The sequence below is a fragment of the Phyllobates terribilis genome, unplaced genomic scaffold (genome assembly GCF_046119375.1).
Source record: "Phyllobates terribilis strain yellow unplaced genomic scaffold, ASM4611937v1 Scaffold_11__3_contigs__length_659146591, whole genome shotgun sequence".
Lineage (NCBI taxonomy): Eukaryota > Metazoa > Chordata > Amphibia > Anura > Dendrobatidae > Phyllobates > Phyllobates terribilis.
The window spans coordinates 360309067-360325900 of record NW_027362771.1 but is presented as its reverse complement, the minus strand read 5'-3'; the positions used below and the strand labels follow the sequence as shown (position 1 = coordinate 360325900).

Here is a 16834-nt window from a genome sequence, read left to right as displayed (position 1 = left end):
TGTGTCCGGTTCCTATTGTCTTCTGCCAGGGCGAGCTCTGCTCAGCTTCCAGACCCTGGTCTTTAGCTCCTAGCTCCTACAGAGCTCCTTGCTGTTACTTTCCCTTGCTCTCACTCTGACTCTGACTGTTCTCTGACTCACTCAACCCCGCCCCAGATCCAGTTTATAAGGGCAGAATTCTCCCCTCCCAGGATTGGGGCAGGAGGATGTTGCATGTTTAAGGGATCCTGACCAGGAAACCTCCCACTTGCTCTCCGACGTAATATCTCTATTACTGTGGTGACCAGACCCCTGGGGTGCCACACATGGCTCTTGTAAGGGGCATTGCAGTTCCTCATAATTTTTGGAAAGCCTTCCATTCACTGCTTACGCCAACAGTGCACGGGAGACCCAGTTGCTATAAATGGAAAAAAAGGTTTAGTTAACGCCCTCTGACCTCCATGTCATTTCCAAGGGGCATTGGAGTGGCTCGAAATTTTTGGTAGGCATTGCACTCACTGTATGCCCTGTAACTGTGTAGCCGAACCGCTCCTTTTGTTACAGAAACATATCCTACAAGACATATCTGGTTGACTGGCCTGATATTGATGTGAATGGTCCTTGTTCCTCCTGCTCTTTCTCCTTTGCCACTACCTCATCCATCATTTATCACCTGAAGCTTTGTTTTAACGGGAGTCATAGAACTTGGATAGTAGCAGGAAAACATCCAGCAATCCTCGGAGGAGGTAGGATATGCGCCAAAACGCTGACCACCTCAGGCCTAGCCGCTACTACATACATGCGCTTGCATTACAACAAAACAAAGCAGATGCTAACTTCTATCATCCTCATCATGCTCCTCACCTTGGCACTCTCAACTCCCCTGATGGAGAAGCCAGGGCCCACCGGAGGAGTCTGATAGTCCGGTGGGCTCGGCCAATGCTGCCCTAAAGCAGGCCAGGCTAAGAAAAGTGTGGAAAAGGTTACCGGGACAAATAGGGGTGGCTGGGGACCGAGTATGGACACCCGGCCACCCCCTGTAGGCTGGGGAGCAAGCGGGGACACCCGGCCACCAGGCAGCTGGGGACTGAGTATGGATACCAGGCCGCCGACACAGCCATGGCGTGGTGGCCAGATTCCGCCTCCACATGCCTAAAAGGCCCAATTTAAAGTGCAAGCAAGCAAGCAGTATGGTATTGCAGCCTGGGGGTGGATGGGTGGCAGGCTGCATACTTGCGCTTGCATTGCAAGGAATGGGAGAGGTACAATTGAACACTGCCCTGGGACAAGGACTTGAATGGGGATAGTTGCAAGTCTGCAACGACAGGTGCAAGGTGGGAGGCATCTTCGCATGTACCATGAACAGGGGTTTGGCATGCACACACTACAGCGGAATAGGCTCTCCTTCCCACTAAATGCACTGGGGAGGGCACAGGTAATGTTTTGGTATACGCACTTAATCTTATGTATAAGGCACACCAGGACAAATATGGGCGGCTGGGGACTGAGTATGGATACCTCGCTGCCGAAGCAGCCATGAGGTAGTGGCCAGCTTCGGCCTCCTCCAAACTAAAAGGCCCCATTTCAAGTGCAAGCTAGCAGTATGGAATTGCAGTCTGGGGGTGGGTGGGTGGCAGGCTGCACACTTACACTTGCATTAAAAGAAAACATAGCAGATGATAACTTCTGTCATCATCATCATGCTCCTCACCTTGGCACTCTCAACTCCACCGATGGAGAAGTCAGGGCCCACCGGAGGAGTCTGGTTCTCTGGTGGGCTCGTCCAATGCTACCGAAAGCAGGCCGGTCTAAGAAAAGTGTGTGGGGGGATGTTCCAAGGAGAAATAGGGGCGGCTGGGGACCGTTTATGGACACCCGGCTGCCCCCAGGCGGCTGGGGACCGTGTGTGGACACCCGGCCGCGGGGCGGCTGGGGACCGAGTATGGACACCCGGCCGCCGGGCGGCTGGGGACTGTGTATGGATTCCAGGCCGCCAACACAGCCATGATGTGGTGGCCAGATTCCGCCTCCACATGCCTAAAAGGCCCAATTTCAAGTTCAAGCAAGCAAGCAGTATGGTATTGCAGCCTGGGGGTGGGTGGGTGGCAGGCTGCATACTTGAGCTTGTATTGCAAGGAATTGGGGAGGTACAATTGAACACTGCCCTGGGACTAGAACTTGCATGGGGATAGTTGCAAGTCTGCATCTTCTGATGCGGTAAGGATCACTTATGATGGGCACACTTTTAGACAGTGACCTGGGAGTCAGAGATGCTTCCAGGGGTCTTCCCCATGCTGTTCCCTTGTCTTTTCAGCACTTTATGCATGTGTCACACAGCACATGGCCAGATAAGGTTGTAAAATGTTAAAATGACATTTCACGGTGAATGCATTTGTCATAGTTGAAAGCAATACAAAAGTGCAAAAACGCATAAAAAATGCTACTTGTGAACATATCCGAAGGTGTGGAGGAGTATTTTTGTTTTTGGTCATTTATTTTAACTTATACACAAGTCTTTACCCTGGAAAGGATGTTCCTTAACATATTTCACAGGAAAAAATTTTCACTTTCGTTTTTGAACGTTTTATTGTGAGCCTGTAAAAGTGGCTTAATACCTCTGACCACGTTGTTGACAGCAGTGACCTGGGGGTCAGAAATGCTTCCTGGGGCGATCCCCATGCTGTCCCCATGTCATTTGAGCACTGTCACTATCGTTTTGGGCACTTGTTAGGCTTTTAAAAGACTGCCGGGGGTGCCACCGCAAAAATGCTCGAGTCTCCCATAGACTAACATTGGGCTCGTTGCTCGGGTCGAGCACCCGAGTATCACGGCGAGCTCGGCCCGAGCTTCGAGCACCCGAGCATTTTAGTGCTCGCTCAACACTAATTTTGATCACAGGATTTTATCTCTCTTTTTATACACCCTAAAATCCTGTCAGCTTTTGCAGCTACTTCCTGGCATTGAGTACTGCTGCTCAGCTTACTTATAACCACAATACCCAAGTCCTTCTCCTGTTCTGTAATATATGTAGCAATAAGATTACTCCGGTAGCAGTACATTACTCTACATTTATTAACATTAAACTTCATCTGCCATGTGTTTACCTTTGTAGGAATCTTTTCCAGATCCTTTTTGCAATATTATAATGTCAGAGGTTAATAATCAACATACAGTGAAAAAAAAAAAGTATTTAGTCAGCCACCAATTGTGCAAGTTCTCCCACTTAAAAAGAGGAGAGAGGTCTGTAATTGACATCATAGGTAGAACTCAACTATGAGAGACAAAATGAGAAAACAAATCCTGAAAATCACAGGATCCAGAAGAGTATTGGGAGAATGTCATATGGTCAGATGAAACCAAAGTAGAACTGTTTGGTATCAACACAACTCGTCGTGTTTGGAGGAGAAAGAATGCTGAGTTGCATCCAAAGAACTCCATACCTACTGTGAAGCATGGGGGTGGCAACATCATGCTTTGGGGCTGTTTGTCTGCCAAGGGATCGGACGACTGATCCATGTACATGAAAGAATGAATGGGGCCATGTAATGGGCCAACATACTAGCAACAGTGTGTGCCAACCTTGTGAAGAATTACAGAAAATGTTTGACCTCTGTCATTGCTAACAAAGGATATATAACAAAGTATTGAGATGAACTTTTGTAGGTGACCAAATACTTATTTTCCACCAAAATTTGAAAAAAAAATTCTTTCCAAATCAGACAATGTGATTTTCAGGATTTGTTTTCTCATTTTGTCTCTCATAGTTGAGGTCTACCTATGATGTCAATTACAGGCCTCTCTCATCTTTTCAAGTGGGAGAACTTGCACAATTGGTGGCTCACTAAATACTTTTTTTCCCCACCGTATGCATTTTGGAGGGTGCCTTGATCCATTGGAAAAGGTAGGGATATCCAGCTGTTTTTTTGGATAAACATTTTTATTAGTAGAATTGAATAAAAACATAACATTTTGGAAAAGATCTCACATTTTTCTACAGTACTGGGAACTTGGAATGTTATATTTTTATTGAATTCTAATAATAAAATTGTTTTGAAATGTTTTATCCAAAAAATGGCTGGTTATTCCTATCTTTCCCTATTGCTACCACCAAGCAGGAGTGGTTTTTCATTCGAGTTGAGGATTCGTTGGCTAGTTCAACATGTGTGAGCTGGATCACTCTCTCTTATTTGTTGCCTTGATCCATTAGACCTCAGAAGCACATTGCCCTGTAATATGCAGTGATCACACACTACTACCCATTATAAAAGTGTCTAATGTGCTACTTACTGCCATGTTTTAGCTAAAATACAAGACACACTTGTAAGGAGAGATGAAAAAGGGTAATGGGGGATGACATATAAATATACTGAGGAACTCTATATAACAGCAAATATCAGCAAAAAAGAAAGGGAAGAATAGCTGGCTTGTCTACTCTTAGATGTATTGTAACCATGACCTCTAGAATGAGATCCGCGAGTCCGAACAGTGAGGAGTAGTGATGAGCGAGAATACTCGTTGCTCGAGATTTACGAGCATGCTCGGGCGAGCACCTATTATCTTCAGCGTGCTCGGGCGTTAAGTTTTCGTCGCTCCCTGAACATGATTTGCGACTGTTTGACAGCTTTAATACATGTGAGGAATGCCTGTTTTTCCAGCATTTATCACATGTATTAAAGCTGTCAAACAATCGCAAATCATGTTCACGGAGTGACGAAAACTTAACGCCCGAGTACGCTGAAGATAATAGGTACTCGCCCCGAGCATGCTTGTAAATCTCGAGCAACAAGCATGCTCGATCATCACTAGTGAGGAGACGAGACCATACATGGCACAAGGACAGAAAATTCAAGACTCCCTAAAGTAAGGCTATGTTTACATTTCCAGTAATCATCAGTTAGAATGAATCCAAGAGCAATCTGTAGCAAAAAAGTTGTGCAGACATAATTGTTTTGTCCAGCTAAAAAAACTGGTTTCAAATGGATCCGTTTTTTTAACAATGAAGTTTATAGAAAACTGTCCAGTTAAACAGTCCGGCCCCTACGCTCTGAAATCTCATTAGCAGAAAATTCACATGGTGATTAAAGAGAAACAACAAAGCAAATTTTTTCACCAAAGATATCAATGTAATCAGTACAGTGCCACTACAGCCATGACTTTACTTGCTGACAGGTCCTCCTTAAGGGCTCTTTCACATGTTAGTGCATCCTGTACGTGTGGTAACAGTTTCCACACGTACTGGAGACACATACACACATAGACCCATTCAAATATATGGGTCTGTGCACATGTCAGTGTGTTTCCAAGGACTGTGTGTCCGTGTGCTCCACACGTAGACATGTCTGTTCTTTACACACTGCATGGTCTTCAAAATGTCCAACACTGAACACACACGGATGACATCCATGTGTCATCAGTGTGACACGTACCGGTTCCTGGGAATCAGCAGTATAGTTAGCACTGTTCCCAAACGTCGGGTGCTGAATGCTGCCCTCATCATTGTCCCTTGCCAGTGCTGTGATCAGCACGAGCAGGGGACAATGTTGGGAGTAGTATTCTGCTCCCACAGTGTCCATGTGAGATGTCCCCCCGCTGTAATCCTATGATGCCGAGGAGCTGCTCCAGCGAACGGACCCTGGAGCTGCGCTGAGCTCAGGAGCAGTGTCCTGTCACTCAATGAGCTCCTCTCAGTGCAGGGCCCCACTCGCTGGAGTGGCTCATTTTCCCCGGCTCCTCGGCGTCAGCGATCAGAGGATTACAGCAGAGAACATCTCCGGACAGGTGAGTATAAGGATTTTAATATTTTATTCTTATTTTTACACATGGACAGTGCAGAAGCAGACTACTACTCCCAACATTGTCCCTTGCTCGTGCTGATCACAGCGCGAGCAAGGGACAAGGATGAGGGCAGCGTTCAGCACTCGGCGCTTGGGAACAGCACTAACTGTACCGCTGATTCGCAGGTGCTGGTACGTGTGCTCCTGATACGGCACACAGTTGCCACATACGGACATGGATATCTCTGATACTGGGTTTTCTGGTACCGGAAAAATCAGGAAGTGTGAAACCGGCCTAAGGTGCATTTATCCTGGCTGACCACAGCCGTGAATGGGATTTTTCACCCCAAAGGAAACTTTCAGCCAGCAGTACAGCCTACAGAATAACTGACAGTGTGCAGTATATACAATGTTAGGATTCGGCTCTGCTTGTCACTGCAGGAATGTGATTTGCGCTAAATTGTGGTCACGTTCTGATGAGATTGTCATCTGCTTTACTCAGCAGAATATTGAGAAAAGATGATGAGAATCGATTTAGCACGTAACTGCAACTGTGGAAATCACAAGTGGTGAAAGCCGTTTTAATGGCTGCAGTCGGACAGTTAAAATGCACCTTTCTCCTGTTCAAGATAATTGTTGAAGTCTGAAAAAGGTAACAGCCCATAGTCAGAAATGGTTACTGATAACGAAATAGCGTGGGTATGTGTACACAATAAGTATTTGCTGCACACATTTCTGCATGAAAAACACGTCGCTTGGAAGGAAAATTGCCTTGATATTGCTGCGTTTTTTATGAGATTTTTTCCCGTTCTTTAGAATGAGTGAAAAAGGCTGCAAAAATGCTGAAAGAATAGATGCTGCAGACATGAAACTGCTTCAAATCTGCAAGGAAAAAATAAGCTGCTTTTCCATGAGATTTCAGGCATCTCCTTCAAGTTTCTGGTACTATCAAACAGCATTTTTGATATCATGGAGCCATATATTACAAATCGTTCGTGGGACAACACATTTAAGTTTGTTTCCATACAAAAAAGTTTATCGTTATATTTGATAAGGAAAAACTTCCTCACTTATAAACATTTTTTTTTGAATAAATATCAAGATTGGCCAGCGACTTAGTCCAAGTATTTAATTTTGGTCTTCTGTGTATTTCAGTTTGATATCCCTGCAGTAACCAGAGCAGCATTTAAATGGTTCAATCGCGATCATAGGGTGCTGATGAGTTGCCTTTGCTGTAAAAGGCCACCCGTCACAGTCATGTTTATACTCCCATGACGTCCAGCCTGTGTCTGGGCTTCATAAGAGTCAGGCAATTTCACTGTAAACTGCAATATTGAAGCATTACAGTATAGAGTTCAAGTGATCAACCTATCGGACTAAAGAATAAAGTCAAAATTAAAAAAGTATTTTCCTGATTGAAAAGTAGAAGAAATTACAAAAGTAAACATATTTGACATTGACACGTCCGTAAAATTCTGATATATGAAAGTGTAAGATAATCAATCTATAAGGAAAACAGCGTAAAAAAAATAGGAAATAGATCGAAATGCAAAAATTGCCATTTTGTCGTTTGCCGCACCTCCCAAAACACAACAAAAATACTGCCTCACAAAAAACACAGGCCCTCATAGCTTTAGCCAGGAAAAAAATACATTTTTGTCAGAGAGAATAAGTACACAAGTTCTAAACTTTTTTTAACTACAAAAATATATATATATAAAAATTAAAAAAAAATACTATTTCACAGCAAGTAGATTTTTCTACTTGTTACTCTTTTTCATCACAATATATGGTGAAATGAATGGTGTCATTTAAAAAAAAAACAAAAGATCCTTCATACAGCTAAGTTGATTCAGAAAAAATATGGCTCTTGGAAGAAAGGGAGGAAAAAAAAGAAAAGACAAATCTTAGCAGAAAAACCCAATTTACTCGGCCAGGAAAGGGTTAAAACACAAAGAAAGCAATTTCCTTCTGGTCATACAGCACATCTATATGAGGGTCGGGGCCGTAGAGGGGCACTGCACTGCTGGCCGGGCGGGCAGACACCGGGCAGACACCAGTCCTTGGGAGGAAGCGGCGCTCAGTACCAGCTGAGAGTATTTACGGGGTTTAAACCGCCAGCCAATCACAGCTCGTCTTCTATCCCAGCCTACACGACGCCACACGTTCCCTGTCTCCCACGTGATCCCGCCCCCTATTCACTGGCTCGCTCAGCCGCGCCACCTGCTGGGCGCTTGTGTCTAGGACCACAGCGCGGTGATAGGCAGGTGGCTGAGCCAATGCCCCGGAGCTCGCTGGTGTCATTCACCGGTTCTTCTTCATCGCGCTGTAGCGCCCGGGAGGGAGGGAGGAGTCCAGGCCGGTGATGTCACACGTCTTGAAGACAAGGGGGCTGTCTCTGGGTTCTGCAGGGTGAAGTGAGACGGGTTCGGATGCTGTGTACGAGCCTGGGATTGGAGCCTGCTGCAGCAGCTAGGTGCGATGCGCTGCATGGAGGATGGGGAGGACGCATGAGCCGGGTAAGCCGTGTCCGCAGCTGAGCAGGGATGCTGGGCATTGTAGTCCTGGGGCTGCAGTGCAGGGATGGGACCCGATCCCTGGTCACTCCGCATTGTGTGATCACCTTGAATGAATGGATGGCTGGAGCACTGGGCAGAGAGTTGTCGCTGCGGTGCCCGGACAGCCGTGACCTCCAGTGCCTGTGCTGGATCTCATCATGTATGGTGATCACACGTCAGGTGCAGCAGGGATCATCCATCCTCCACATGTCACATCATCCCCTATATGTGCCATGTCAGCCCCATCCAGGTGCCAGGGTCCATTGTGGTGTCACATGTCACTTCTGGTGCCATCAGGGTGATATGTGTAATAACTGGGTATCTTTTGTGTCACGTGATGCTAAGTGAGGGTCACATTGTCGGCGTCACATGCCCTCGTCATATCGGGTGTATGGTGAGCGCTGTATAACGTACGTATACTAATAGCATTGCTAGACTTATGCCCTATATATAATGGTGCCGTAGGGCTGTTTTCATTACAGAAAAATGCCAGCCAGGTGGCAACCCTACCTGCCAGTGTGCCAGCCTGACCCAGTTTATGACGTAGAGGTTTGTCTGGTCCATTTACATTTAGACAGAATAAAATGAATGAACAGCAAGTCTGGGGCTACCTTGGATGTGGCCGATGTCCCCTACATCAATCAGATCACCATGTAATATGTCGGCTGGCATCTGTGTATTGTGCGTGACTTGGTCCTGTCCAAGGTACATAAGGCCTGGAGGTGGCACATGGATCTTATGGACGACTGGTGTGGGGTAATTAATTTACAATATGTTTCTAAATTTGGAAGTTGTAAATTGTCCCATCTCGTGAACGATCCATTTCTTGCCGTGTAAAACTGTGATCCAAGGGGTAACGTTCCTCCTTGTGGAGGGTGACATGTCAAGCCTCACATGCCGAGGTGAGGAGACTTTTAAGCCGCAATTCTCCTCTGGGAAATACGCAAATTGTCTCTTCAGAGAGGAAGAGAGGACTGGAACTCTAGTGCCACCTACAGGAAGCAGCAATCCTAAAAGTCAATATCAACTCTCCAACAGGCCTTGTCACAATCTTTGGTTTTGGCTTTAATCCTAAATCATGTGATAAGGCTCGTTAGAGAGTCGATATTGACTTCTAGGATTGCTGCTTCCTGTAGGTGGCACTAGAGTTCCAGTCCTCTCTTCTTCTCTGAAGAGACAATTTGCAGTGTAAACAATTGTTTCTGGAGATGTCGCCCATGGTCAAGGTGTTCACTAAGGAGCAAACACAGATCTAAGAGGCCCCTGTGTAAAAACAATACATGGGCCCTATGCAGTCCAGTAGCTCATCTTAATGCACAAGGCCGCATGCTTTGGAGGTGATAGCGCCCCCCCCCTACATCTCAGACCCCTATGTTCACATATATAGACATTTTGCGGTTGTGTGAGGTGGTGTTTAATTATTTTAGTTGCCAGATACATTGCAGAAACTTTTCAAAAATCCTTTCCATAAATGTGATTGAGGTTGTGTTTGCAGTAGGTGCATGGATTTCTGCAGGCCCTATTTAGATGAATGGCATCTGTCTTGTGTAAATATACTCCAAGGCTGCTCCTACATATTAGATCCTCCGGCCGTCAGCTGTATCTCCCAAATCCCCTCTATACACAGGCACTTGGCTGAGAAGCATTCACATATTCTCAATAGTCAGTAGGGAGAAGGGAATAACATGCTGTCTTCTCCTGTCCTTTCAGGAAGAGTTTACAACAGTTTCTTTATCAGCAGAGAGAGGATTACAATGACCAGTAACGCCTCTATACACAGCTGACAATGCCGAATCCACCAGTCACAAAAGCTGACCTTGTCTTCACAACGGCTTTTGCACACGCTCATTAGATGCTTCAGAACAAAATATAGGGTCAGATTCTGTTTTTTGTGGTTAATGTTCATGTGACTGTCCTGAAATAACAGGACGTTAGAGTCTAAAAAGCCCCAGTGGTCAGTGTGAAAACTTGAAGATTTTAATTCTTATTTTTAATACAGATTGTGATAGGTAAAAAAAACTTTGCCAAAAATGTTAAACAAATACATTTAAGTACAAAAGCCTGATTTAAACAATAGGTACATTACTGATGATAATCAGATGATGATGATGTTGAAATCCAACTGCCCAGTGCGTGTTGTGGGACTGGTGCTAGGTGTCCATACACATTAGGTGGTTGGCCAGTCCCACTAAAGTCCATGTATTTGTCTGATGTTCTGATGTGTATGGCCAGTGTTGGACTATGGCCAGACTTTGCGTTGGGCTACAGCTCCAAACTTGTTTTTTCCTCCATTAAGAAACAAACATGCAAATAAAAGTTCAAAACAATTTCATGCAAATCTAACATCAAGCCCCTTTGCTTTCCAAACTGTACAAGAACGGTGCCCAAATGCAAAGTATGAACATAGCATCTAAATTGATTATACCTTTGCCTGAAAAGCTGAGTAATAATCAACCGGAATCAGTAGATTTGTTCTACAACTTGTCAGAAGTGGAGAACTCAGTGAGTTATATATGCGGAGAGATCCTTTGATTTATGATAGGATATGCTTCCTTTTCCTCTAGGTGTTGTACATTGCTGTAGAAATAAACAGCACTCCGTCATGAAGAAAGTGGTGCTTGAGTAGGGGTCCAATCCAGAAACATACTGAGAGAAACTCGGCACTCGATTTTGCAGTGAATGAACAAAAAGTTTTTAATGACAATCCAAAACAATATTAACGTTTCGGTCTTATCCGGACATTGCTCACAAATTGATTGCTGCACTACAGGGGGTTCATGTGCAAGGTGGCAGCAGTGACGCCCCCTTTCCAAAAAGCATATACTGTTTTTCTGCCTGTCTCTCCACTGATCGCTGAAGAATGATTACACAGACATCTCTGTGACTTTTTTTTATAAATGACAATGTACTCTTTTACAGTACCCCAAACTGGAGGTGATAAACCCAAATAACTTTGATTAGGGACTGTAAAGGTTCCCTCAGTATTACAAGTTATGATATAGTTAAAGGGGATTCACTTTAGTGGAGATATCACTGTACCTGTACTGTGCTTGCGGGAATGAAGAATCCTCAGTAGTATAGAATTATGTTTTTTATTCAACCAATGCGTTTCGGCACTGGACTTTGCTTTTTTTCAAGGTAAAAAAAAAACAGATTTTTGACATTTTGTTTTTTTTAACCTTGAAAAAGGCACCACTCCAGCGCCAAAACACGCAGCCCAGGTACAGTGATATCTCCTTTAAAGTGAATTGCTATCTGGAAGCTTTTCTCCTCCAGCCACGGGGCTGCAGCTGCGGATTCTAAGGCTCTTCTAGGTGTTTCCTTACACAACCACCCAAGGTGAGCACCACCATCACTCTCACCGCATTATTTCTCTTGTGGTATTGTCCTATTGTGCACTTCTGTTACCCCAACCAGACCTCAGCATTTAAAGGGGATTGTCATAGAGACAGTAAATGCAGTGACTGCACAAATAGAAATGGAAGGTAGAGGAAATAATGTTACACTGGTACTACCCTTTTCTCGTTGTGATAGCAGATGTCGTTCAAAGGTATTGATTAATATCACATTTCTTGGTCTGAAATGACTACATATGTTAGTGCATAAAGCCCCTTTATTAGGTACAGTTGTCTCACTTTTATGTTGAAGGTTCTTGAATAGGGTTATCGCCAGTCCAACATGTTTTTTTCTCTACATATCTCCCATTATTGGAGACTCTGGGACTCTTTGACAACCCAGGAGTGGCGGCTGTGATTGAGTGATTGCACTACATGCACAGTTAATTGTTGTGTCCAGTACACGACCACAATAGTTGAGTGAGATTCCACCAAGTCCTCATCCCTACCGCTGCGTACATTTTCTTGCTCCATATTATCCTACCTCAATTAATGCACTAGTCCTGATAACTAATAAGTGCATATCACTTCTAGACAAGAACATACCATCACAACCCAAGGGAGCTGTTCCTAGGGTTAAGAAGAGACCTATGCTATAATACATTTAAAAAATATAATTGTTATTGGACATATATTTAAAAATACCATAAAAAGCAGGGGTAAACCTGAGCTACTACACAAATTGTGGAACAGTATATCTATAGCAGTATGCATGGCTAAAAATACCTCAATCCAGAGTATCCCACTCAGATATCAAGTAAAGTGCAAGTGCAGGTATTCTAAAGACTGCACTTGGCACTTTACCTTTTGCTAGTCTGCACTTGCACTTAACTTAATACCTGACTGGGATACTCTGGATTTAGGTATTTTCAGCCACGCATTCTGCTATAGATATACTGTTCCACAATTTGTCTGGCAGTGGAGAACCTAGGGACCTGTAGCGCAAATAGGGTGATACCCCTGGCACAAAGTGTAAAAAAAACATGGGTGTTTGCTCACAGTTGCAACAATGTAGGTGCTTACACAGCTGCTGCAGACTGTGGGTCATAGACCATGAGATGAGTGGACGGAGATAGGCGGCTTTTCTGTGCTGCTGTCAAATAACCACAAAGGATGATGGAGAATCAGTAAGATAAATACAATTATTTATTCCGTGGTATATGGCATTTTTAAATATATTTTCAATAAAAATTATTATATTTTTTTAAAATGTTTAATAGCATATGTCTCTTCTTATCACTAGGAACAGGTCCCAGGGTTGTGGTGTTCTATTATCCTTCCTGTTTTTCATCTTTTCCAGCATTTCTCTGCACAGGTAGAAGAGTCAGATACAGTGGGAGAAGCCGGCTGGGACAGCACTGGACTAGTCTCCTCTCTCCCTATGGTCCCCAGCAGAATCTGCTATTAATATTTTCTCTGAAACGCGTTCCAGAGAAAGATATACCAGGCAGCAATCGTGCAACCGGGCTCTGATCATGCTGCTCGCGGTTTGGGCATCATGAATCGTGTGACCGGTTCCCTTTAATGGGGATTTTAAGTTATATACCTGATGCTATATAAAGGCAGATATGGAACTTGTCATAAGTTCTTGTTTTCTCAGTGACATTTATAGAATGAAGGTCTACTCTTCTACTTGGCAACAAAATAGACAATAGGGTTTTTTTTTGTTGTTTTTTTTTTTTTTACAGATATCAGATGTAAAAGCACATCTAGGTCACCAGTCTTTTTTAGGCATGTGCACAGTTTATTTTAGGAGTCTTTTGAAACAAATCCCCTCCAAAAACACTTTAAAAATAAGTAAAAAATGTTTACGTGACTGTAACATTTTTTTTTTCTATTGTAAAACCACTTTGCTGGTCACATGTTCATGTTTTTTTGTTTTTTTTTTATTTTTTTTTTAATTTATTTAAAGCATTTTTCTTTTGCTTCAAGTTTTGAAAAATGTCTGGTGGGAGAAATTAAAGTGCAAGTCACTTCTTTGAAGCCTCTCTTGGTGGAAAATGCTCCAAACTAGGTGCTTGTCAAATCAAAAAGCTGCAAACAACTCTTCAGGGAAAAACAATTCTACATAAACTCTTCAAAACAACATTTTACGTTTTCCATTTCATTTGAACACAGATCGTTTTTGACCGACTCAAAAAAGCCGTGTGTGGACATACATTTGGGCTCTTATCTCATGTCCAGTCATCTGTTTGTAATTGATCCAGCATTAAAAATACTTAACTGTTACAAACCTTGTTAAAATTAATGCAAAACGGAAATCGAATTGTGCATCTGTTTTTCTCCCATTTGTGATGGATCCTTTTTCCCTAGATGTGTCCATGAACATGAATTCTGGTTTTGTGTTGTGCTTGGAAAACTGATCTGTTAATGGATGACCCATCTGCTATGATCCACTTGTAAACTTCAATGATAAAAAAAACAAACTGTACTTTCACAGTTTTTGGGGGGGAGAGGGGTTGGGGGGGGGGGATGAGGGCAAAACTGTTCCCTCTGCGTACACAAAAAAAAATCTAGCTCAATGGATCCAGTGTACCAATATATTATCTATTTGTCTCATAGAGCAGGACTTTGGCATTTAAGGGAATCTGTCAGCAGGTTTTTGCTATGTAATCTGAGAGCAACATGATGTAGCCAAAGAGAATCATAGAATCATAGAATGGTAGAGTTGGAAGGGACCTCCTGGGTCATCTGGTCCAACCCCCTGCTCAAAGCAGGATTCACTAGATCATCTCAGACAGATGTCTGTCCAGCCTCTGTTTGAAGACGTCCATTGAAGGGGAACTCACCACCTCTTGTGGCAGCCTGTTCCACTCATTAATCACCCTAACTGTCAAAAAGTTTTTTCTAATATCTAATCTGTGTCTCCTCCCATTTAGTTTCATCCCACTGCTTCTAGTCTTTCCTTGTGCAAATGAGAATAAAGATGATCCTTCTACAATGTGACAGCCCTTGACATATTTGTAGACAGCTATTAAGTCTCCTCTCAGTCTTCTTTTTTGCAAGCTAAACATTCCCAAATCCTGCAACCGTTCCTCATAGGACATGGTTTGCAGACCAGTCACCATTCTGGTCGCTCTTCTCTGAACTTGCTCCAGTTTGTCTATGTCTTTTTTAAAATGTGGTGCCCAAAACTGTACACAGTATTCCAGATGAGGTCTGACCAAAGAGGAGTAAAGACCGATAATGACTTCACGTGATCTAGACTGTATGCTTCTGTTAATACATCCCAGAATTGTATTTGCCTTTTTTGCTGCTGCATCACACTGTTGACTCATGTTCAGTCTATGATCTATTAGTATACCTAAGTCTTTTTCACATGTACTGTTGCTTAGCTCTATTCCTCCCATTCTGTATATGCTTTTTTCATTTTTATTGCCCAGATGTAGTACTTTGCATTTTTCCCTGTTAAAAACCATTCTGTTGGTTGCTGCCCACTGCTCCAGTTTATTTAGGTCTTTTTGAATCCTCTCTCTCTCTTCTCTAGTATTAGCTATCCCTCCTAGCTTTGTGTCATCAGCAAATTTAATCAGTTTACCCTCAATTCCTTCATCTAAATCATTGATAAAGATGTTGAACAATACAGGTCCCAGGACGGAGCCCTGTGGTACCCCACTTGAGACATTCATCCAGCTGGATGTGAAGCCATTTACAACCACCCTTTGAGTCCGATCACTAAGCCAGTTATGAATCCACCTAACAGTTGCCTGGTCCATTGCATACTTGGTCATTTTTTCAATAAGGATGGTGTGAGATACTTTGTCAAATGCTTTGCTGAAGTCAAGATATACTATATCTACAGCATTTCCCTGATCCACCCAGTCAGTGATTCTGTCATAGAAGTAAATTAAGTTAGTCTGACATGACTTGTTAGTTACAAACCCATGCTGACTCTGGTTAATCACTTCATTCTTATCCATGTACTTACATACATGTTGTTTAATAATTTTTTCAAAGATCTTTCCTGGTATAGAAGTCAGACTCACCGGCCTATAGTTCCCTGGGTCCACCTTCTTCCCCTTTTTGAAGATAGGAACAACATTTGCTCTTCTCCAGTCTTCTGGGACTTCTCCTGTTCTCCAAGAATTTTCAAAGATTATGGAGAGTGGTTCTAAAATTTCTTCTACGATCTCCTTCAGTACTCTGGGGTGTAATTCATCTGGACCTGGAGACTTGAACTCATTTATGTTAGCTAAATATTCCCTCACAATCTTTCTGTTTACAGATAACTTGGATTCCTCTATTCCTTTAAAAGGACAGTGAAGATCAGTTGATGTTACATTTCCTTTCTGAGAGAAAACAGATGCAAAATAGGAATTAAAAAGTTCGGCCTTCTCAACATCCTCTCTTACCATTTCTCCATTTTCATCCTGTAAAAATCCTATAGCATCTTTGACTTTTCTTTTACTTTTGACATACCCCCAAAATCCTTTTTTATTGCTTTTGACATCTCTTGCAAGCCTTAATTCATTGTCAGCTTTAGCTAACCTGATACGTGCCCTGCAGGATCTGCAGACTGCATTATAATCTTCTTTAGATATGCCTCCCTCTTTCCATTTAATAAACATTTCTTTCTTTCTTTTTAGCATGTGTTTAAGTTCTGTGTTCATCCATCCTGGTTTCCTTAAATGCTTCCCATTCTTCCTACTTTTCGGGATTGTTAACGATTGTGCTTTGAGAATCTCATTTTTAAAAATTTCCCATCCTTCCTGGACATTTTTGTCCTCAAGAACATCCAGCCATTGGAGAAGCTGAAACCAACAATGTATCACTTAGTTTACTGGATGCAGCGGTTTTGACACAATCAGAGATTTTAGATTTAGCATGAAGCAGAGCTGAGCAAGCTAACCCCGCCCACACCACTGCTAGCCCCGCCCATACCAGGCTCTCCATGTACAAAGTCCATAGACAGTGAGCTGCTTATCACAATGTAGTCCAGCAATGTTAATCTCTTAGTGATAAATCCTTTGTAGTTAGTAAATAACAGCACACACTTTGACAAGTGACACATCCCTAAATTATATCCTGTTGTCTTCAGATTACATAGCAAAAACCTACTGACCGATTCCCTTTAAGTAGCATGCAGCACTTCTCCATACTGGACAGATTGCTTTTTAAGATATCTGTT

General features: G+C 43.1%; 1 protein-coding gene across 4 annotated transcripts in view; it reads left to right on the top strand.

Annotated features, from left to right (window-relative positions):
• The first annotated feature begins 7978 nt into the window (after nt 1-7978).
• Nucleotides 7979-16834, top strand: part of OTUD7A (OTU deubiquitinase 7A) — a 316185-nt gene continuing 307329 nt past the window's right edge. For all 4 annotated transcript variants that reach the window (XM_073652917.1, XM_073652916.1, XM_073652915.1 and 1 more), the window contains exon 1: nt 7979-8272. The gene's annotated coding sequence lies outside the window, so the exon portion shown is untranslated. The remainder of the gene's footprint in view (nt 8273-16834) is intronic.